General features: G+C 27.9%; 1 protein-coding gene across 3 annotated transcripts in view; it reads left to right on the forward strand.

The window, feature by feature from the left end:
• The first annotated feature begins 4641 nt into the window (after nt 1-4641).
• The window catches only part of LOC135928415 (uncharacterized), a 62084-nt gene continuing 41524 nt past the window's right edge, over nt 4642-25201 (forward strand). For 2 of the 3 annotated variants that reach the window (XM_065464875.1, XM_065464873.1), the window contains exon 1: nt 24974-25119. The gene's annotated coding sequence lies outside the window, so the exon portion shown is untranslated. Of the gene's footprint in view, nt 4796-24973; nt 25120-25201 lie in introns of those variants that run through there. The other variant, XM_065464874.1, reaches the window with a different exon arrangement.

Below are 25201 nucleotides of genomic sequence, written 5' to 3' on the forward strand. Positions count from 1 at the left end.
GACCAAATTCCTGCGTAAGCGCCTGTCCCGACATATGAATTCAATTTTTGAACTGACACTAATTCTGTCTACACATATAAATTAAAAGTAAATAAATATGATTTCATCGAAAAACATGCGAAAACAACGAATCATTGAATTTATGGGAAAAACCTTTTAATGGAATTGGTATTTTTGTTATTGTTTTTTTGAAATCATGTTTTTATAGTTATCATTATCGCCCATTTTGTATTCGACATTTTTTTTAATTAGATAATGGTATATATATACATATTATTTTTTAAAATATATTTCCTAATATTTATGCAACACCATCCAATTTGTTACTGATGACGTAATAACTTTCTCTTCTTCTATGAATTTTTTTTTTCCATTTGTGAATTGCGATGCCTTCCTAATATAAATTTGGCGGTAATATTGCAATTTAGAAATTAATAGCCATCTAAATTTTGTAATAATGCGCACCGCCATCTTATCGGGAAGGGGGGGGGTGGGTGGTGATTAGGACATTAAAAGTTTTAAAAGAGATTTATAATTCGAATTATTTTATAATTTAGTCATTGTGTGGGAGTGCGGGACAGGGGGGTTAATGTATTTATAGCAATTTTTAAATTGATGAAAATTAAATGTATAACAATGACATATAATAATACCTAGACTGACGATTCATTCATTAAAAGGCATTTTTAAGCGTCGTTAAAAGCAAATCAGCTGGACCCGCCATTTTGGTAACCTTTATAATAATTATTTTCATGTTAAAAACTAATATTAAATTGATAACTTACTTTCTTATTATCTCGATGATCAGGCAATTCTTTAATAAAGTTTGCATCAGATATAATATAAAATTAGGCTCTCGTTTAAAATTTTAATATTTATTACAGTAACCAAGATGGCGTGTCTAGCTGATTTGTATTGATGTACACTTTTAATGAATGAATCGTCAGTCTAGGTATTATTATATGTCATTGATGTATAATATGAAATCCTAAAAATAAACAAAACAAAACAAAAAAAAATACATATATCGTCTACTTGAATAGCCGTAGTGTTCTATATTCATTTTAAAAGATTTTGGGGAAGTAATGGGTTAGCACAACACGATAATCGCAACTTGGGCTCCTGTCGTACGCGTTTTTTTTTTGAAAAAATAATTGTGTTCTTTACACTGCAAATGTTCCAAAGACTGATTCTCGAGGTATTCAAAAAATTTAATAACATGATCCCAAGACCCCTAAAATAATTAATATCCGAAATACCCTTTAGCCAAAACATTTATGCTAGCATCAGCAGAATACTCTATCTGGGGTTTTAGTTATTCTGAATTTTGCGTGCATTGATTTTTTTTTCAGCACGATTCTATAAAAATCCTACTGTCGAACAGCTCAACCCTAACTCTCGAAAAATAAATAAACATTGGAAAATTGCGAAATGTAATTTTGATCCCATTTGTCATCAAAACTCTAATTGTTCATGGTCAGAATTTATCGCACAATAGGCATTCTTATCTATGGTTCCATATAGCAAAGAAAATAGTTCCACAAGGAACGGGTCAAATAGTTACGAAATAATTTCAACACCTGTTTAAATGTCCAATTTAATTATTTTTTTAAAATAATATCTAACTCTAACTATATAAAGATTTAGTGATTCTAATTCCGTTATCCTTTTCTTCTTCTTAAGAATATAAAAAATAAAATATTTTTGTTTTATTTACCTCGGGGAATGTTCATGTCGTTTCGAGCTTCATTACTTAATAATTTAATTTCTCCACTCACTATCGAAAGTGTCGGGCCCTATTGGTCGTACAAAAAAATTTGGAGGCAGAGCAGACATGACAATAAAAGATGGCCGCGACGTAGAGATTTAATGTCTCCGAATAAAAATGTCGAAAGAAAACACGATCGACTTCTTTATAATATAATAAAAAGTCAGTTTTGAATTATAAGTATAATAAATCTAGGGTTGGATGAAATAAAAAAAAAGGATTAAAATGGTGCTTGTAAACATCGAAGCGTTTTTGTTACGCGAACATTTTTCCGCGTTAAATAAAAAGGTCGTAAACTTCAATTTTTTTTATAACGAAATATTTTATAGGAACCACTTCCTACTCAAATTTTTAAGCAAGTAATATGAGATATACAAGGAAAAACAATTAATTTTGTTAAGAGGTAGAGATGAAATTCGAACCCGCCCTAGAATTTAGCGTTTACCAATGTCTCTTTTCATGAATTTTCGAACTTTCTGGAAATATAGGTCGGGTTCGGGTTAAAGGTAGTGCTGTTAAACGGGCCAATTTACGGCCAATTTTTTTAAAAAACGACCCCGATTAAAATTTTTAGCCAGAATATTTTGCTAATAGAAGGCGGAAAGATTTGGGTTCCCATTTGCCCAAATCTCGAGGTTCTAAAATCTTAATCGTTCCTTTTTTTTAACAAGAGTATGTTAAGGAAATTTATAAGGGTTCAGGTTCTGTCATAGTTCATATTTTTTTTATGCAGGAATGATCCATTCATCTTTATCATCCAGAAAAATATAAGATAACATTTTTAAAATAAAAACTCTTATCAATATTATTGATTTTAAAAATTAAACAAAATTAAAATTCTAATCTTCAGATGGTAATCTTTTTATTATTTTATAATGATTAGGCAACAAAATGAGTAATTTTCTTGTTACCTTTTAAAAAAATAGTCATTATTTTTTAATTACATACCATTATTACCAATATATATCATATATCACTTTACTAACCAACTGATATTATATACTTATATTATATATAGAGAGAGAGGATGTCTATTTAAAATTCTTCTTTCTTTTCGACTCTTTTTTTGACTTAAAAACCCTTTAACCCTTCACAATTTATACTTTATTTATCCCTTTCCTTTCCTTTCCTTTCCTTTCCTTTCCTTTCCTTTCCTTTCCTTTCTCTTTCCTTTCCTTTCCTTCTCTCTTCTCTTCTCTTCTCTTCTCTTTCTCTTCTCTTCTCTTCTTCTTCTTCTTCTCTTCTCTCTCTCTTCTCTTCTCTTCTCTTCTCTTCTCTTCTCTTCTCTTCTTCTTCTCTTCCGTTTTCTTTTTTTTCTTCTTTCAAACCTTAGAAAATGTTATATTCTAAAAACTGATGTCGAATGTCATTATCCGATTACATTTCAAAGATTCGAGAATCCGGAATATAAATATTGGATTGTGTAAAAAGGGAAAACTGAAAAAAATTTGGTTATTCAAAAAGTTTGGAAAAAGGAATATCACGTGACTCCCTTTCAATTTTATGGCGGGTAAAATTTCCAGTTGTCAATTCTCTAAATAATAATATAGAAGTAGAGTGAATATCTCTCATTCCAGGGCTGGGATCTTATGAACGACAGTGTCGTGGATACAATTTTGAGGAAGCTCTTCTTTATTAATAATGATTCTTTCTTTCCTTATCGCATGAATACGTTCACTGCACTAGTATTAGGATATATGTCCCACCCTTTAGGATTAGGAGTACCGACCCAGCCTAATATTAATTACTGGTGAAACAAAGGGTCAATCACGGGGGTATTCTTTATAAGCCGGTGTTTATAGGCGCAAGTTTTATTTTGTTCCAAACAAAATATGTCGCTTGTATTTTATATCTTGTTATCCCTTTAGAAAATCAAAATAATCATTTAAAATTATATCTAGGTCGGATGATTCCTCCAGGCATACTTTAACGAGGTCTTGATAGATAAGATTGTTAGGGGGGCTTGTCTAAGGATATGGCGCGCTAAAACTCCATTCTCCTAAATTCTATCATGCTATACAAAAGAAGGGTATAGCACCTAGCCCATAGCATACTGTTGATTGTATTAGTAGGGAAGAAGGTTTTAGTGATATATTTTAGGCATCATATTGTATGAGAACAAAATATAAAAATGTTGTTCAACAACCTGTGCCTGATTATAGCCACCATGTATTTTTTTTGTTCCAAACAATGTATGTCACTTGTTTTGTACATTTTGTTACAAAAAAAAATTCATTTAGAAAATCAATAAACAATCATATAAAATTATATCTAAGTCCATTTCCTACCCAGTTTAGAATCGGCACACGCAATGCTCTAGATTTTTTATTTAGAAGCCTCCCTACTCATATAGTTTGCGCAAATCCGCCGGCATCTATAACTGTGAATGCAGGGTTTTAGAGGTAATATTAAATTTATGATTCATAATAACGTTGGTTTTTTTAAAAATATTTCTAAAAAAAAATGTAATTAAATTTATAAAAGGAAACAAGAGAAAAATTTTTTTTATTATTTTATGATTCCTTCAAAAAAAATAAAATTATAATTATATAAAAACTGAGCAAGGAAGATGTTGTTGAATGATATAAGGGAAATGAAATGAAAATCTGTTTTATTTTATTATTTATTCAAGAATATTTATGTTTATGTTTTTAATTTATATTTTTAAGAAGCTAAAGAAAAAAAAGTAAAATTCAAAAAAATATTTAAATAAAAAATATATATAAAATAATAATAAATATCAATTTCAAATTAATAAATATATTTAATTTCCTTAATAATTTTTCCCAAGCAAAAAAAGGAAGCAAATATTTGTTAAATTTTTTGGATTTCTTTTTTTAATTTTTTAATTTTTTAATTTTGAAATTAGTTAATTATTTTTAAAAATGAAATTATCCACACTATTACAGCATAGGAATGATGATGAATGATGACTTTAATTATAGTTATTTCTCATTATAAATTATTCGGAGTTGTCAGTGACATTTTGAAAATTTCTTTATGGCAAATGGTGACATATTTCTAAAGGTAAAAAAAAAATTTGTTTTAACGTGATATTTGATATTCAATTTCAACGTTGATTTGCCATAAAATAAAAATAAATTAATTATTTTTTTATATTTTTCGCCTTTATTTGCGCTATCTAAAATAATTTTAATGTTGTTAAAGAAGGCTGACTCAATATTTCATCTAGAAAAAAAATAACGCAAGCTTGAAGATTTTGCTCATAGAAAGGAACAAAGGTCTAAGGCATACATTTTCGAAATCTCCAGTCTTAGGTGGCTAAAATATTGAGCTAGCCGCTTTAAAAAATTTTAGAAAATTAGCTCAAAATGAGCCCGTTTAAACAAACACTGATTTCAAATGTCAATATTTCTACTTTATATTTGTTTTTTGAAAAATTTCAAATATATTCTCGAATCGGGAATTTCAAATATTGTCATAGTGGGATGTAGTGAGTGTTATTAATTGGCTCGTTTTGCTCAATAATTTAGCCAGAAAATTATTGTAAGCCTCAAGATATCGACAATATATATCTGGATCTTTGTCCCATCTATGAGAAAAATCTTCAGGCTTGGGTAATATTTGTCTGGATGAAGTAATGAGTTAGCCGTTTTTAAAAATCGTCTCAAAAGCCGTTTAACAACAACTAAGTGGATGATATGTTAAGTGTAGTATTTATTGGTCGAGGAATTGTAAAGAATATAATATAAAAGGGACGGAGCCAAGGAAGGAACGAAGTAATGTTTGCTAAGCGGTTCTATTTGAAGTCGATTTTTAGATTTTTAAACAAAACAGTTAACAAATCCATCAGGTTTGCGTAATAATCTTAAGAGATTAAATTTGAATCAGCCGTTTATATAAAAACCGACATAAAACGAGCCCTTTAACAACACTAGGAATGAGGGAAATGAAGGTAAGAGGTAGTGTTGTTAAACGGCTCGTTTTGAGCCGATTTTTAAAAACGGTTAACTCAATATTTTATCTAGAATAATATTACGCAAGCCTGAAGATTTTGTCTGCAGAAGGAACAAAGGTTTGAACATCAGCCAAATCTCGAGGCTTAGGTAATATTTTACTGGATAAAATATTAAGTTAGCCGTTTTTAAAAATCGAACACTAGCTAAGAGGTAAGGAAAAAGAAGGTAGAAGTGGGAGTAAGAGGGTAAAGTGAGGAATAAATTTATCAATTCTCGTATCAAAGAGAATTTAGACAAAACTAATCCTAAGTTTATGCCCGTTAAAATTAAATTTGTTAAATTTTAGACGTAGAAATCGAATTGAAAAAGAAAATATACTATATAAATTTCCACAAGGAATAATTTAAATACAACATAGGAATAATTTCCAGTATTTACGAAAAGTTTGGGTTTTGTGATTTAACCAATATAGAATTTTTCGATTAATATCAAAATTTTTTAATTAATATGAATAATTAATATTCGAATTTTTAAATCGAATAATTTTGTTATTCGTATTGTAATAAACAAATCAACCAATTCCAATATCAACTAACGAATATGAGAGCTTCTCTTTGCCCCCCCCCCCTCTTACATGTTTTTTATTATTTGTTTTTTTTTAAATCGTTTTTTACATTGGTTATTTTTTTAAATATGATTTTAAAATATTTATTCAAATTCCTTATTGTTTATTCTTAATATTATTTTTATTTGTTACCTTTTAATATTTTGAATATAAAAAGTTTGTTTTATTTTAAAAAAAAATAGATCAGTTATCATTTAAAATTAAAAATAAAATATTGAATTTTTAATTGAACTTGAAAGCTTTGTAATAATACTTATGTACAATTTTTTTTTAAATTGATCAAAAGTAAGCTAGTGTTGTTAAACGACTCGATTTTAGCCAATTTTTAAAAACGGCTGACTCAACATTATAGCCAGGAAAATATTGTCTCGTCGAGAGTTCGCTAATAGATGTTCAATCTTATGTGCCATCGATGAGAAAAATTTTTAGGGCCTGCATAATATTTTTCTGGATAAAATGTTGAGTTAGCCGTTTTTAAATAATCGGCTTAAATTGAGCGTTTAGAAATTAACAATAGGACAATACTTGAAAGAGGGGAAATAATAAATATCAATTTCCCTGACACAAAAAATCGTTGTTTTGACTTCATGAATATGAATTTAAATCGAACTTTGACAGGTAAATGACGTTGATAATAAATTTGATCTTATTAAATGTTTTTACATTTGTTAATTGTTAAAGATAAGATTGAAGAAGGAACAAAAAATGACGTAGGTTTTTTATGTATATCATGAGAATATAGTGAATGTAATTTTTTTCTTTCTTCTTCCTCGAAAAGAACATATGATTTTACCTTAATGACAATTCACTACCTTTATATATTTTTTCTAAAATTTGCATTTTAAATGCGTTAGAAAAAAAAATAAATTTCGCGGTCTGTCATGTGCCATCACTTTTGCGCGTGCGCTTCGAAAAACTAATGCCCAAATTTATAAAAAATAAATAAACTTATTTATTAATAATTAAATAAACCAATTAAAAACACTCGCTAATTATAATTATTTTATTAATATTTTAAAAATACGAATCATTTTACATATAAATTTATTTATACATTTCAAAGATCTTGCATAGGTACCATTTGTTCGGCCCTAAAAAAATTTCAGGCCCAGCCTGGATATATTTAAAAAATTTCCCATACATTGTAAGTCATTTTTTTTATTTAGTGACAATTTGAAATTTATGGCAAACTTTCAGAATTTATCAATACGACATATATATATAATTTATAAAAGTTTTACGAAAAACGTTCATTCAATTTCTTAACCGCAAAATAAAAATTGAATTAGGTAATTATGCCTGAAAATCAATAAGTATTTTTGGTTTTTTTTAAAAAATAAAACAGTTCATATGATATATATATACTATTTTATTTTTGAGAATGATTTTAATATAATATGGTTTTCCTTGATGTTTTAAATCTTAAAAGAATTATTAACGTCTAATTTATTCGTTTTTATTAACAATCTTGGTAATTTGTTTTTACCCCCTAAAAAAAATAAATAATTAAATTAACATAAATGAGTGAAATCTTTTATATATATACTCGAAAATAATCGATATATCATGACATAAAAAATTAGCGATCTCAAAGCGAAGGGGTGAAGACGGGAAAGGGATTAATGATTCTCAAGGGAAGGAATGAGAGGAAGGAAAGAAAGAAAGAAAGAAAGAAAGAAAGAAAGAAAGAAAGAAAGAAAGAAAGAAAGAAAGAAAGAAAGAAAGAAAGAAAGAAAGAAAGAAAGTTTAGATTTCACGACCTCATACATTTTTACTAATAACCATTCTTTTATATTATAAAATAAATCATCTTTTATAAAAATCACATGCTTTACACAAAACAGCTGTAAATGTTGATTTGTTAAAAAAAATAATTAAACATTTTAACCAATTTTTTTAAGAATTAAATGCTTTATCTCTTCTATAAAGATATTTTTTAAAAAAATAATTGTTTTCAAGTTATTTTTTAAAAAAATAATTGTTTTCAAGTTATTTTTTAAAAAAATAATTGTTTTCAAGTTATTTTTTAAAAAATTCATTTGATGAAAGATAGGGGACTATTTAATACAGGTCCACTTAAGGCCTTATATCCGATGGTGTCATTTTGCATCCGGCCGAATATAAAAACTCGAATAATTTAATTTCTGTGACTTTTGAACTTATTTTTTTGTGGATTTGTAATCTATTAAACTATTACGTATTTCACATTTTTCGAGGATAATTTTCTCTCCGCGACATCTCAATACAATATTGTATACGGATATTAATTCAGCTATGGACTCATGGGTTAGATAGTATTTTATTTTTACCTTATCGGTAAAGGCAATTACTATAGTATATATAGTATAAATGTAATTATCTTTAGGTTTGTTTCTTAGTTTTTATTCGAGCAGATTAATTACTTTTTGTTTCGCCTTTTCTTCGCCGTTATTCAACAATGAATTTAACCCCTCACCCACCCCCAACCACCTATTGTAGGTCACAAATAATATCGCTTTCACTTTTTTTGTTTTCCTTTCGTAAAGGGGTGGACACTCAAGTCGTAACGCCTTGGCTGGGCACCAGGAGTATACATTCCTGATTCACTTCTTAAGCCTGAAGAATAAAACAGTAAATGATTAACCCATTAGATTCAAAGATTATTCATAAGTTTTTACTGAGTTTAGATGTGTTATCACAAAAATATCATTTTCTTTTTTAATATTGGATGATTCATAAATGGAATCATTAGGCGAATAGTGATTAACATTGTAGTCATGGTAAAAAAAAATCATCTCCTCATTGACTGAAAGGTGCCCCTTGAATATCTAAATTGCTGTACATTTATGATCAAAGCTTACAAGGCTCAATTTCTATATTCAATCATTCGTACAATAAGTTGTGTTGTCACTGTCAATTTTATTTCAAATCTGGAGAGCGGCTTTTGGCACATTTTTTAGTATTGAATGAAACGACAATTTATTTGAGATCAATCACTCGATTATTCTGTCTAGTGTATAATTGCGTTTTTATGTATCGATAATTTGAAAGGAGTAAGGTACCTTAAAATAAGCCAAATAATTTAATAGGATAAGTCCTAAAATTGGTAGGATGAAATAAAACTTAAAAATTTTAAGTTACTCTAAACTATGCGTAACATAAGAAACGCTAACATTTTCCGTTTTTCGGTTATTTAACTAATGATTAAGTGTATTATTTTTTGTTGATGTTATTTACAAATAACCAAGGTAAACAAGGAAGGAAAGTTCATCAAAGTTTACTAAAGCAGCTGTCCCTACTCATAGAAGAACTAAGAGTACCCCTAACCCTAAGGGGTGAAAGATAACATACTAATTCTTATTCGATTGACATAATTACGAAGAGTAAACTATTCGATTCGTTCAAAAGGATTATTTTGAATAGGCCTAAATGTTCCCTTATAAATCGTTAATCTAGATTAGTATTAATATCATTGGTCACATCTATCTCTATTTCAATTTTTTTTTATGTCTTAAAATCAATATCTTAACTATATTATATTTAATGAAAAATATATATCAAATATAATTATCAATATTTATCAGAGACCTGCAGAGGTACCATTTGTACGGCCCGGCCTGATTTTATTTTTCAAAAATTTTTTCTGGCCCGGCCCAGGTTATTTTTAGCGGGCCGGATTTTTTTAAAATATTATATATTTATTTTTGATTTTTACAGCTAATAATGGCGATTTCAAATATTTTGTTTTAAAATATACGGCCCCCGGCCCGGATATTTTTTTAAAAAAAATTTCTAAGCGTTGATAGCACAGGTTAGACATTTCTATTTCCGCTTTTGTCGATGCCGTGACACGCCAAATGTAATGACATCATTTTGCGTTCACTCAAATCCGCAGGCATTCCATCTAGACCTGAACCAACGGGCATATTTAGAACCGACGGTAAATGTTTTGATGGAATATCCTCAATTCCTTGGTCAAGGGTTCAGCCTCCTGTTTAGGGACTTCACTCGTATTTTCAAATGCGCCATCCAATCACAACGTCGATGTCCCTCGCTCTCGCAGAAAACATTTCCATAAATTTTTCTTATTCGTTTATACCCATGGCCTGCTCCATTCTTACCATCTTCGGCAGCAAAGCTCAACAAAGAATTGTGGAAAGGATTTGCTAAAAGACTGATATCAGCCTATCACGACAAAGACTTGCTAATTCGTCTAGCTATCTAAGTTTTATCTCTTTCATCGAATAATTTTCCATGCCCCATTTATACTTTTCTTTCAGTCTCCTTCCTAGTTTCTCTCAACTATATTTCATTTTTTAGACACACTCTTTTTGAATTCCTTATTCTTTTTTCCTAAATTTAATTTTTATATCGCCTCTATTAATTATATCCTAGAAAAACAAATTTAGTTATACCCTATGCCATTACCTTTTCATTATATGATTATTAGCTATTATTCAAGTAAAGAAACCAAACCAAAGTTTAAACAAAAAATCGAGATTAAAAAAATAATATTTTTATTAAAAAACTTAAACTGCATGAATTAATTTTCTGTATCAAGAACCTGCAGAGGTACCATTTGCACTGCCCGGCCCAAAAAAAATTACCGGCCCGGAATTTTTTCCGGTTCAGCTCCGGTATATTTAAACCGGGCAGGTTGCATGTCATTGATTAATATAAAATTCGTAATTTAGATAATTTTTTATAAAAAACTTTAAAAATATAAAAAAAAAACTAAAATTTATTTTAATTACATAAGCAAAAAACAAAAATTGACTCTAAAATAGTGATTTTAATTTTAAAAAAAAATTTAAAAAATCATCGATTTTAATAAAGATTTAATTCTCGATTTAAATAAATTTTGAATAAATCGCATCACACAAACCCCTAAAAATCTCATTAAATTCAAAAAAAATTATATATATATAATGATAAATCTTAGAAATAAAATAAAATTTAATTTAATTGTCAAAATAAATTTTCACGTGATAAATTATCCGCTAAATTTCTAGTTTGTAATTGTATATTAAAATTTTTTTAAATTTAAATATTAATTAAGATGGTGGTAATAAATTTTAATTTAAAAAATGGCATCCAATCCATCCCTATAATCCATTTCAAAATTCAACTAATATAAAAGAAAGAAGAATGATAAGAAAGGAAGAAAAAAAATATAATAATGTCAAAAAAGAATTGGTAATAAAGAACTATAAAAGAGTATTAAATATAATTACTAATTAAGTAATAAAAAAAAATAAAAAAAAGTAATTTATTAAATAAAGATCAATTATTATTTAAATAAACATCCTTTTCTTTTACATAAATTAGTAAGAATGAGCTGAGGGAAGGAAGGGAGGGAGGGAGGAAGGAAGGAAGGAAGGAAGGAAGGAAGGAAGGAAGGAAGGAAGGAAGGAAGGAAGGAAGGAAGGAAGGATAAGAATGATTATAAAAATGAAATTAATAAGAGAAAGCTGATAGAAATTCGGGAATTTTTTTTAAACTCATTTCTCGTTCATGATTATTTAATTATTAATTGATTTATATTATTCTTGATATATTTTATAAAAAAAATAAAATTATTACCCAACAAAGTCCAAAAACTCAATGAAAATTTTCAGGCCCGGCTCGGATTTTTTTAAAATATATTATATTTATTTTAGATTTTTATAGCTAATAATGGCGATTTCAAATATTTGGTTTGGCCGGGCCTTCAGATCTCTGATATATATTTATATATATTATACCAAAGATACATTACAAAAATTAGCAAAAAAATTAACAATTTTGCGTACGTAAAAATAATAATTTTAAATTTTTATATCAACAAGAAAATAAATTAACTTTTATACAATTTAACGATTTTGATTTATAGCCGCAAAAAAACAATATACAAAAACAAGATAATATAAAAATTATAAGCAATATAGACCTTTAAAATATAAAGTAGAATAATATTACTACACACATTATTTTTAATCGACGTGCTAACCATAAGATGGTGCTACAGCTGACTTGAATGCGTAAATCGCCAATAGTATATATAATACACATTGTTGGAACTGACTTAAGGGATTGAAGAGTATTTATAATTATTTTTCTTAGCCTTTATTACCCCCTACCCCTCCCGTAAATTGAATTCGATATCGAATTAAAGTTCAAGAATTTTTAACTCTATTTACCGGAAATGTTAATAACAGAAACATATTGAGTGACTTTCTGAAAGGTATCCTATACCCGGTTCCTAAAATGCTCCTAAATCGTTTCCGGTTTGGTCTGTATTCTCTGTTTCTAAATGTCGGTTTGGGATTGACAGTCCTTATTTTTTTGGAAATATAATGGAAATTCGAATTGAATTTCAAGAATTTTTAACTCTATTTACCGGAAATGTTAATAACAGAAACATATTGAGTGACTTTCTGCAAGGTATCCTATACCCGGTTCCTAAAATACTCCTAAATCGTTTCCGGTTTGGTCTGTATTCTCAGTTTCTAAATGTCGGTTTGGGATTGACAGTCCTTATTTTTTTGGAAATATAATGGAAATATAAAACCAAACTGATCGAATCGTTCAAAAAAAAAAATAATACAATTTTAAATGTCCGAATCCAGGTCTGTTGAAACTGAAGAATGTAGTCAACATTTTGAACAAGTAAATCACGTATAACATGTCATTAATTGTTTGTTTAATATTTGAATTAGTGATCTGCATCTAATTTTTCAAGCCCGGCCCGGCCCGAAATTTTTTTTAAAAAAGTTTTGCCGGCCCGGCCCGAACCCGAATTATGTTTGGGAGCCGAAGGTACCAGGTTCAATCCTGGAGGAACTGTAAAATTTTCAGGTTTTTCTTCGATGAACTGATGTGAAAAGACATATAATAAGATGAATTTCTGAGCCTATAAATTCCACCTCGGCCAGACAGGCTTGAACAGCCGGGTTCTAGGATACTTGTCCCATTACCCATTTCTTCATATTGGCTCATAAAGTTAAAGCCAATATGAAGAAATATAAATTAGATAAAAGAGATAGCATGAATAACATAAAGTGGAGAGAGATATTGAAGGAGCTTAGCACTAGAAAAGGGTAAAAGCTAAAATGGGAAAAAAAATATCATTTATCAATTCATTGATTGATGCCAAACATTCAAGTTAGAGATCTGCAAAGTAAGGCCCAGCCCGTACCCGGCCCTTTTTAAAAAAGTTTTGCCGGCCCGGCCCGGCCCGAACCCGAATTTTTTTTTAAAAAAATTTACCCTACCGGCTCGAATTTATTTAAATATAGAAATTAATTTTTATAATTACTCAAAAAAAAAGACATATGTTATTATATGTCGTTTAATTTCAATAAATAAAATCAAATATTTTTATTTTACATAAAAAATTCAATTATAAAATTGATAAATTTAGGTATATTTAAAAAGATTTCCAAGGTCCGACCCGACCTAGCCCGAATTTTTTTTAAAAATATTAGGCCCGGCCAGAACCCGATTAGTTTAAATAGAATTAGCCGGGCCTAACTTTGCAGATCTTTAATTTGAATGTTGGGCATCAATCGATAAATTGATAAATGATATTTTTTTTCCCATTATAGCTTTTACCCTTTTCTAGTGGTAAGCTCCTTCAATATCTCTCTCCACTTTATGTTATTCATGCTATCTCTTTTATCTAATTTATATTTCTTCATATTGGCTTTAACTTTATGAGCCAATATGAAGAAATGGTTAACGGGACAAGTATCCTAGCACCCGGCTGTCCAAGCATGTCTGGCCGAGGTGGAATTTCTAAGCTCAGAAATTCATCTTATTATATGTCTTTACACATCAGTTCATCGAAGAAAAACCTGAAAATTTTACAGTTCCTCCAGGATTGAACCTGGTACCTTGGGCTTCCAAACATACATCATAAATAAATATCATACCAAATTCAAACTATTCATGCACTTAAGCTACTATTTCCTTCAATTCACACATAATAAAGATCACAAAGGATGCGTGCAAAGCAAACCTTCCTTTTTTTCCTCGCCAATAAAAAAAATGTCTTATTTTTATTATTGGCAATTCATCAAAAAATAGGTAATTTTATTTTTAAATAAAATAGAATCACTCTTATTATAATTGCACAATAAAATTTTAGTTATCCTCATTTAAGTTATATAATTTTTATTTATCGATATTGAGAAATATCTAAGTAAAGTTTGTAAAAAAAATTAATCAGATATGTTTTATATAAAGATAAAGGCATTTATTTATTTTTAAAAAAAATGATAAAACTACTAAAATATTAAAACGAGTATATAAAAATACGTAAAATTTCTAGTTGTTAAACGGCTCGTTTTGAGCCGATTTTTAAAAACGGCTAACTCAATATTTTAGCCATAAAAATATTGCCTAAGCCTTGAGATTTTGCTGATAGGTATCCAAACCTTTGTTTCCTTCTACAAACAAAATCTTCAGGCTTGCGTAACATTATCCTGGATGATATACTGAGTTAGCCGTTTAACAAACACTAAAAATTACTCCCGGTCTTTAAAAATGTTACTGCAAAAAAACTAATCTTATTTTTTTTTAAATATTTTTGAATACCTTAAATTTAACATGTAAAAAAAATTTTTTATTGGTAAAATTCTTATATAGTAAAAAAAAAATGTTTTACAAAATGTCATTATAAAAAAAATAAATTTATTTTGAAAACATGTTATATGTTTGAAACGCCATACTTTTTAATTTATCTGATGATGTGTTCGATAATAAAATCTATTTGGCTCGAATACTTGAAATTTTGGACCTTAAAATAGTGATAAAAAAAATTTAGATATCTTTTAACCAATAATACAGGATAAAAAAAAATTTGAATTAATAAATTTAATATATATTAATCAAAAAAAAATAGAAAAAATGTATTTTTAACTCTATAATATATGTTCAATTAAGTTTAATACAATAATTTAAAAATAATTTATAATAAAATATAATTCTATAATATTATATCCGCAAGTTGGCGTTTGTTGTTTTCAATATTATTTTAATATATTTTAGAGCCCTATAAGGCTTCGAATATCGTTGTTAACTGGACCGATTTGAGCCCATCTTTAAAAAGTGCTAACTCAATAAGCTGACTCTTATGTATGGCTATGGATAAGGAATCACCTATCTAGCAGTAGTATATATTCATTATTGCTTGGGGCTTAGATGCTTGAAAAATTTGTCTATTACTTTGATGGAAATAAATCATTAATTCGGGAAAATATTAAAGATATATATTTTTATATGCTTCGACTTTGACTGTCAGGTAAGAACACTTAACGAAGGTTTTGGTCATCATATCTTCTATTAATGCCAATAAGTTGATTATCATTATCTAATTCAAGTATTCGAGTTATTTTTTTTTAAAAAAATCATTTTATCCAATTGGCTACATAATGTAGATCATGCCAGCAAGATATGCTTCCACTAATTCATCGTATAGAATATATTTTTTAAATTGGCGAATATATAATAGAAAAAGTTTTAAAGTGCTAGAAGATTTGCTGTATCAAATGAAAACAATCTCGTAGGTACACACTTTATAAGATTTATTCATTCGACAACATGTGCATATCTATTAATAATTTTTTTTGACGTTCTTTACTTTATACATTAATATTCTGAATTTTAATGCATTTCATAGTTATTGATTCCATGCACTTTTATAGTGGTAGTTACAGTGTGCTGGCGGAAATGATTCTAACGCACTTTTTAACTGCAGTTACAACCTGCTGAAAGAAATAATTCGTTAATTTATTTAGACTCTGTTATTATGCCATAAATTTTACAAAATTTACCCTGGTAATAACTATCAGAAATTTGATAAAATATGAATATTTCCATAAAAAAAAATGAATTTTAAATTTATTAAAATTGACATCTTACAAAAATTTTATGTTTTTGACATTTTTATTGGGATTTTAAACATTTCGCGGGGATTCTAGTTCTCGTTTTTCGGCGGGACCTAAATTCATTTAGCGGGTCGGGCAACATAAAGCGGGAATGTGGCAGGGATCTACTCACAACCCACGCCTCTTCTTTCTATTTTGATAAAGAATTTTAGGTAAGTTATAGTGAGCACAAATTGAGCGCTTCAGCTACGGTGCGCACTATTAGATTAAAAACGAAATTTTAGGTCTTGATGATTTAAGATAATAGCGATTTAAGCAGCAGGTTTGCGCTTAGGGGGATGGGCAACCAATGCCAAAATAATTTTAATATTATTTTTTACAAAATAACCTCTTTTCCCAATCTTTAACATGTACTATATTACATGAAAACTGTTTAAATAACGGAATATAGTATAATAAGAGTAATCCAAATTAGGTTATCTTATTTTATTAGCGCAGATATAATCAAATAGTATGATCGGTTTTTATAAATTAAATTAAATACAAGATTATAAGAGAATTACATGTAATAAATGTGGTATATTAATAATGAAAATAAGTGATGATATATATTTTTTGCTAACGATAAATTAGAAAACTTTTTTTTATTTAAATTTAATTAGTTTCTTTATTATTCATGTTTATGATAAAATTTAAAAACGATTACAATTTACAATAAATTAAAATACTATAAAACACTATAGAAATACTAAAAAAATTAAAAAACTTAATTAAGTTCCCAAAAAGGAACCATAATTAAGTCTAAAAATTTCAATAAATTGGTATATCAAATATATGAATAATCATATATATATAATATCATCTTGTAATATTATTACCTGAGGGGTTGATATATAACATAATATAAGATGATATATTTATATATTCTATTATAATATTATAAAATATATATAAAATATAATATATACTTCATCATAATTTTTGTCCATTTCATATGTTAAAATATAAAATTAATCAAAATAACGTAAAAAGGATTTTTTAAAAAAAGCTGAGTTAGATCCTTAGGAAGGAGACTAATGAAATTGATGTAATTCGATTTATGATATGCTGCCTAAGGTAAAGAATCTTCCCTGGGGTTCATCAATAATTTTATGAATAGGAGATGCGAGAGCCTTGAAGAAGATTAAAGCACGGCTTTCAAATGTGGCTAATGCAGGGGAGATTATAGATATAAAAATGTGTTCATTGGATATTTCCAATTATTTATTAATTATGGATAGCTTCTGATGTCCAAGATGTTTGTGCTAAGATTTGTAGGGGCTAAGGGTTTTATAAATGGTGCCAAACTGAAATCGACCTCTCTTCCAAACAATTTGGGTAATGCCATCTGGACGTTTTCCATCAGATCTAGATAGATCACTTGGTTTTAGGATCTATGGAATCTGCTCATGTTTAAGGGCACGTTTAAATGGCACAATGATTATGTCTAGGAATACGTCCTTTAAATGTACGTCAGTGTAGTCTATGTCGTCTTAAAATCAACAGGAACATTACGTTCAGGAGCAAAAGTAAGATTGGGTAATTGACGATGGCATGAGTGACTTCATTTTTAGTGAGTTGTAATTGAAGATTAACAGAAGAAATAGCCTCGAGTAACTTGTGCCCAGAGCCATTTAGCAGTGACGAAAAGAGAGGACAATTTAGGGGGTTGCATGCTTGATAGTAGAGTTTCGACGCAGCAGGCAACAACCGGGATGTCTCATTCCTTTTGCTTGCAAGTGGCAGGTAAAAGGGTTTTAACAAGAGTTCGAGATATCCATAGATCTACTGCCTTAATGTACGGCGAATCGTCTACAAGGAGTGAACGGCAAGAATAGGAAGCAACTTGGGATAAAAGTTGTTAAAGTTGGATCAGAAGGAGATTTGTTGGAAGAGAAGCTTGAGACCAATCAATTTTTTCGAACTTAAGATTTAGGATCTCTTTGGTAGGTTCCTTCCCGTTTTATTTACATTCAAAGGACCAGGATTTTTAAAAACAGGAGTAGACTTTAGAGCCTAAAGGATGCGCGCTTTTCTAATAAATACTAATCAGAAAATATTACTAGAAAAATGAAGAATTGATATAAATTTTAATTGTAAATAAAAGGTTCATTTATTTTTTTTAAAAACCCATAAATTTTAGATAACATAGCATATGGGGTTGTTATATAAATATAGTAAATCTACAAAAACTTTTATTTTACAGTTTGGCGCCAAAAGATGTTTCAAAAATAACAAAAGAACTAAATATGATAGAGGCGATTTCCTTGTGTTAAGGAATTGATTATATTTTCCCAATTGTTTATGGTTACTCCGATTATTTAGTATGATGTTCTGACACATGTGAGTCTTGTAAGCAAGATGATATAGACAGCGACATTATCGACTTAAATGATTCAGTTATGCTTATAGAAAAGTATATGAAGCCGATGAGTTGAAGATGAGTTTGTGGGTAAAATATTTATCAGGAATAACGTCAATACAAACGGAAGAAAACTTGAAAACAGTTCTAACTATGAAGTTGAAAATGAACCTTACCCATGATCTTGGGAAAAAATGTGATATTGAAGTATCAAAATATAGGTACGTTTTCATTCTCCAGAAAGAGCAAATTTTTGAATTAACCCCATATCAGTCTTCAAATAAAGCCCAAATTTCCAATTAACCCATAATTCTTTGACGGGATATCTGCTAATAATAAACATATATATTATTTTTTTTAAAATATATTATTTTTTATTCTGGTCGCTATTTTTTTATTAGCTTAGAATAGCGAACGCTAATTTTGAATTATATTCATGATTAAGAGGAATATTTTAAAAAAAATAATATTATTATTTACTTTTGAAAGAAGCGTTTAAACAACACTGCTTATCCCTCAACTTGCCACGAATTTCAGGCAATTTTCGTCATGATGATTTTGCTATTTTTTATTGATTCTTTCTATAGATTTTAGGGTATTTTAGAACTGCTCCTTGTCTTAAATCTCAAGGTTGAGACTAGTGTTGTTAAACGGCTCGTTTTGTGCCGATTATCCAGAAAAATTATTAAGCAAGACTGAAGATTTTGTTCGTAAATGGCACAAAGGTTTAGGCATATATTAGCGTAATCTCGCGAGCCTTAGGCAATATTTTTTTTGTGTCAAAGTATTGAGTTTGCCCTTTTTTAAAAATCGACTCAAAACTAGCCATTTAACAAACTCTAGTTGAAGACTATTTTGGGGAATTTGAAGCCAAAACGCGTATTATTTTTTTTTAAGCTTAAACATTCAAGGATTTAAATCCATAAAAAAAACAAATGATTTTAACCTTGGCTTACAATTATATGTTTTCCATTTTGTTTGAAGAGAGAAATACATCTTGTTTTGGAAAATGCCATAATAAAAAGAAAAGCGTCTGGTTAAAATACATTTTTTTTAATTAGCTTAAATAAACCTTATCCCCCTTAAATTTTAATTGCTTAACTCAATCCCGAACATCATAATTTTTAAATAGCTAATTTATTTTATATAACTTTATTGGCAAAAAGTTGATTTTTTTATTAAAGATTTTAATTTCGAGTTTCAGGCCCAGATCTAATGTTTTAAGTCTGTTAATTTATAAAAAAATTTGAATTTTTTTAATCATTTTATACTTAACGCTCTCTTATTTTGTTCAAATAATTGGTTTTAATTAAACATAGCTTTTGAATTTTAAAAATTTATACTTAACGCTCTCTTATTTTGTTCAAATAATTGGTTTTAAATAAAACATAGCTTATAAGGAAATTATTTAGTAATCTCAGAGGACGCTAATGAAGGATTTTACCTTCATCAGCAGAATTCCCTGGAAATCTGCTGGTCCAATTTTTTTTTATCATTCACTCTTCTCTAGTGTGATTTATATCCTTTAAAAAAAAATTTTTTTTTCCTCAGTTCTTTTTTATACATATATATAGTTTTGTTAAATTACCTAATTTTGACCATCTCTATAGTGTTTTAGTCAAGATTTTAGACCAAAAAATTAAATTAAGCTTATAAAATGAGCCTCAACTTGAAGATTAATTAGAATATATCTGGATAAAAATATGGCTACGCTGTTTTATAGTTAACTAAAGATAAGGTAGTTTTAACAACACTACACATATATTTTTTTTAAATTCATTTTTTTTAATATTAATTATGTTTATTTTATTTTTTTTAAGATCTATATTTTTAATTATAATTTTATAAAAAAGAAAAATTTGTGAAAATTTGTTTTTAAATAAAGTATTATATATTTTTTTTAAAAAAAGATAAAAAAGTAATGAAGATTTTATAATTATAAAAGGCGGCTAAGCATAAACGATTATGTGATAGGCTGGTAACAGAATAGAAGTAGTGTACCATTTGTTCAAAATATTTTCAAAAAAGCAAATTTTATATTTTTTAAGAATATATTTTTGTATTTTTTTTTGTCAGCGCAGAAATAATTTAAAATTTTTAACAAAATTTTTAAAAAGTTTGAAAAATTGTGAGATCACAGGCACGCACGCAGGAATTTGGTCTAATGGTGAAAGGGGGGGGGGGATAATAAATTTTTTTAAGAAATATTATTGTTATTTAAAAATATTAAGCATAAATTTATTAGGACTAATAACTTTTTCCAATACACACGGCATTGAAAAACGATAAAATAAATGTGAATTATAAAATATAAAATGAATATAAACCACGATATGAATCAGAATAACTTAAAACCAAAATTGAAATTTGAATTTTTTGAGCCTTTAAAATTTATATATAAAAGTATAAAAGTAGTAGTATATAAATGTTGGAAATATAAATTAACACACAAATATTAGTTTCTTAGGAATAATTGTGTTTTGTATGTTTTGAGCTAATTTTTCAATTATCTATCCTTGCTTGGCGTTAAATGCCTATGAGTATTCAAATTACAAACCATTCAATCTACTTTCAGAAGTTGTATTTCATGGGCCGGACCGTATTTTAATTTTTTTAAACATACCCGGGCTGGGTCCGATTTTTTTAAAAAAAACAGCCGGGCTGGGCTATAAATTTTATTTTCAAAAAAGCCCACTGGGTACGTTTTGGAACACTTAATATGTGATAATTGGTCCACACATAAAATAGAGGTCTAAATTAGCGATCTGCATCGGGCCTAATTTTTAAGCCAGGCCCGAACCCGAAATATTTTTTAAAAAGTTTTGCCGGCCCGCAAAAAACCGGCCCGGCCCGCCCCGAATTTATTCAATTATAGAAATTAATTTTTATAATTACTCAAAATAAATGATATATTTATGTTATATGGCGTCCTAGTTTCTATAAATATAATAAAATATTTTTATTTTACATTTAAAATTCAACATTAAAATTGATAAATTTAGATATATTAAAAAAAAATTTCCAACGACTAGTAAAAAAAAAAATAAGCTCGTTTTCTAGTATAAATATAAAATTAAATTTTATTTACTGTTGTTATGTTACTAGAGGTTATAAAGTATAGTGATTTATTGATAAGATCACATCATATACGTTAATAATTTGGTAAAATTAAAATTGAATGTTTATGAGATTTTTTATAAAATTTTAGGAATTTTTATAGAAAAAAAAAATATAATATTTGTTTTAAGTATATTATATAAATTAATATTTTTAGATTAATAAATATTACGATGGTACATTCCTCAGATGAACCAGTTTATCTTATTTTGAAACACCGAGCTATTAAACAAAAATTGGGATCAAGTTGGTTAAGAGTAGTATTTACTGTTGTTATGTTACTAGAGGTTATAAAGTATAGTGATTTATTGATAAGATCACATCATATACGTTAATAATTAGGTTTAAAATTGAATATTTATGAGATTTTTGATAAAATTTTAGGAATTTTTATAGAAAAAAAAAATATAATATTTAATTTAATTATATTATATTAAAAATTAATATTTTTAGATTGATAAATATTACGATGGTACATTCCCCAGATTAACCAGTTTATCTTATTAGGAAACACCGAGCTATTAAACAAAAATTGGGATTAAGTTTGTTAAGAGTAGTATTTGCTGTTGTTATGTCGCATAACTTTAGCCAATTCCAATAAAGCTTAGCCATAAGTTCAACCTCAACTTAAATATTGGAACTAAATCTTTAGGATAAAAACTTTACAGAATCATTTTGGAATAGGTCAAAGTTAGGTGATTTAATAACACTAGTAGTATTATTGTTTTTTTTTGCAAAAATGATTAAAATTTGGCCCTTGTGTCTATAATTTTAGTCATTATCTCTGATCAAGGCCTAGAAAACACTAAAATTGCTAAAAAAAATCGCGAATAATTTTTTTTTTCTATAAAAAAAAGTATTCTTTATTTTTTTTTTGCCACAATAAATTTGTAACATCCAAAACCTTATTTATAACTATTTTTAATTATTACGGCATTTACACATTTAAAATTTATAATTCCACGGGGAAATTATGTTACAATTAAAACATTTAATTTATTAAGGTTGTTAACCATTTATCGACTAAAAAAAATACATTATAAAAAAAACAGAATTAGGCCAAAAAAATAAATAAATAAAATAATATTTTTATCAATTAAAATTTAGTAGTTTGTTTTTAGTTTATTCATTTTTTATAGGAATAATTATGCCATGTTTAGTTGGACTTGGAGATCGATATAGTTTGGTAATTAGCTGTTGTAATTAAAGAGATACATAAAAACATTTAAAAAAATATATATTTATATAGATATAGCTAGTGTTGTTGAATGACTCGTTTTGAGCCGATAGGGCGAACTCAATAATTTAGCCAGAAAAATATTGCCTAAACCATGAGATTTGGCCAATAAATGTCAAAATCTTTGTTTTCTAATACAAACAAAATCTTCGAGGCTTGCGTAATATTATTCTGGATGAAATATTGAGTTAGCCGTTTTTAAAAATCGGCTGAAAACGAGCCGTTTAACAACACTACATATAACCCTAACCATAATATATATATATAACCTTAGCCCTAACCCTAATATATATATAATATAACCCTAGCCCTAACCCTATATATATTATATATAACTCTAGCTCTAACCATTATATATATATATCGCAGAGGTATCATTTGTACGACCCGACCCGGATTTAAAAAAAATTTTCAGGCCCGGCCCGGTATTTTAAAAATAGATTTTATTTATTTTTGATTTTTACAGCTGATAATGGCGATTTTAAATATTTTGTTTTAAAATATACGGTTCGGCCCGGATATCCTTTTTTAAGAAAAACTCAGACCCGACCGGATATATTTAAAGGTCCCTGATATTTATATATATCCCTAACCATAATATATATATATCCCTAACCCTAATATATATATATATATATTAATTAAAACTTAAAAATGAATTTCTTTTAATGAAATTCGATTTCTTTTTCCATTTGCATTTCATATAAACAAATGATATAAGAATATATTTTATTTAAAATAATTAGTGACAATGACACATAATAATATCTATGCTGACTGTGCATTCATAATAAAGCAGTTGAAAGCGTCGTTGAATGCAAATCAGCTGGACCCGCCATTTTGGTAACTCATGTAGTTGATTATTCTCATGTTAAAAAACTGCTATTAAATTGGTAACTTGCTTCCTCATTATCTCGATGATCAGCCTATTCCTTAATAAAGTTTGTGTCAGACATAGGAATAAATTGGCCTCTTATTTAAATTTTTTTAGTAATTATATGGGTAATCAAAATGGAGTCCCCAGCTGTTTTTCATTGATGTACACTTTTAATGAATGCATCGTCAGTTCTAGGTATTATTATATGTCATTGAAATATATGTAAATATCAAAATTCGTCAAAATATAAAAGATGGCGAGATAAACGTCCCGAAATTATGGGTGTATTTGTTAGAAGTAGTCATGAACGAATCATGAAGCTGTGTAAGAAGGCAGGGTTCTAGACCTAAATTCGGGTTCAGGAATTTAAACTCTTATTTATCTGGAATTTCGATAAAAGGAAACTTAATCGAAAACCGATTTTCTAAAAGTGGTCCGAACCTCCCCGGGTCCATATTACCCCGATTTCAATGGGTTGCCCATAAATCGGTCTAAAAAATGCCCAACTAAACAATTTTAAATTTCTAAACCATTCGGATCCAGAACCCTGGAAGGAGGGATAGGTTCGGTGTGGTTATTGTTTATACATTATTCGATCATGATAAAAAATTAAATGTTATCAGCTGATTTATATTAAACGACGTTTCAAAATGCATTTTATATAATGAATAAAATATGGTATGGTGAAACTGAAAATCCTTTTATCTGAGTAATAAGAATAATTGTATCTCTAAGTCCAGCGCGGATTAGATCTAGTTCCCATATCCGGGCACTCCATTTTGGGAGCCTAGCTATGGGCGGAAAAATAAATCCGTCGGGTGGGGAGGGGAGAAAGCAAATTAAGATAAGACCTTATAGTATATACTAATTATAGGATCATCCGGAAATTAAATATTGCACATCTTCAACATCATTCTATAATCACGTGAGAGGTCTCTGATGATAATTTATGAAATCAATCCAAAAATAGCTACAAAAAAAACTCCCATTTCATTTATATTATATAATAATAAATTTTCATAATATTTTATGAATAAACTATCGAAAAAATAAATGAGGCCTTTGGCGTTGTTTTATATAAACATATTTATATATTAAAAAAAATATAGAAATCATAAAAAACTAATATTTATTTAATGCATATTTACGTAATATTAAAAAATAAATTTGTAATATTTTTATTAGTCAGTCAATATTTTTAAAAATTAAAATATATTTATTTTTTTTGCAATGAAAGTGATCAAGTTTTTTTAGGCTAAACCTATTTGTTGGTTATTTTCTAAATCACGTCATATTTTTTGGCGATTCAAAATGGAAGAATGGAAGGTAAATAATGAATTTTTATTTTCTTATATAATCTTCATATATATCATATCTAAATTAGTCTCGAACGATGGGGTTGTATATT

The sequence above is a fragment of the Gordionus sp. m RMFG-2023 genome, chromosome 4 (assembly GCF_954871325.1).
Source record: "Gordionus sp. m RMFG-2023 chromosome 4, tfGorSpeb1-WG-v2, whole genome shotgun sequence".
Taxonomy (NCBI): Eukaryota; Metazoa; Nematomorpha; class Gordioida; order Chordodea; family Parachordodidae; genus Gordionus; species Gordionus sp. m RMFG-2023.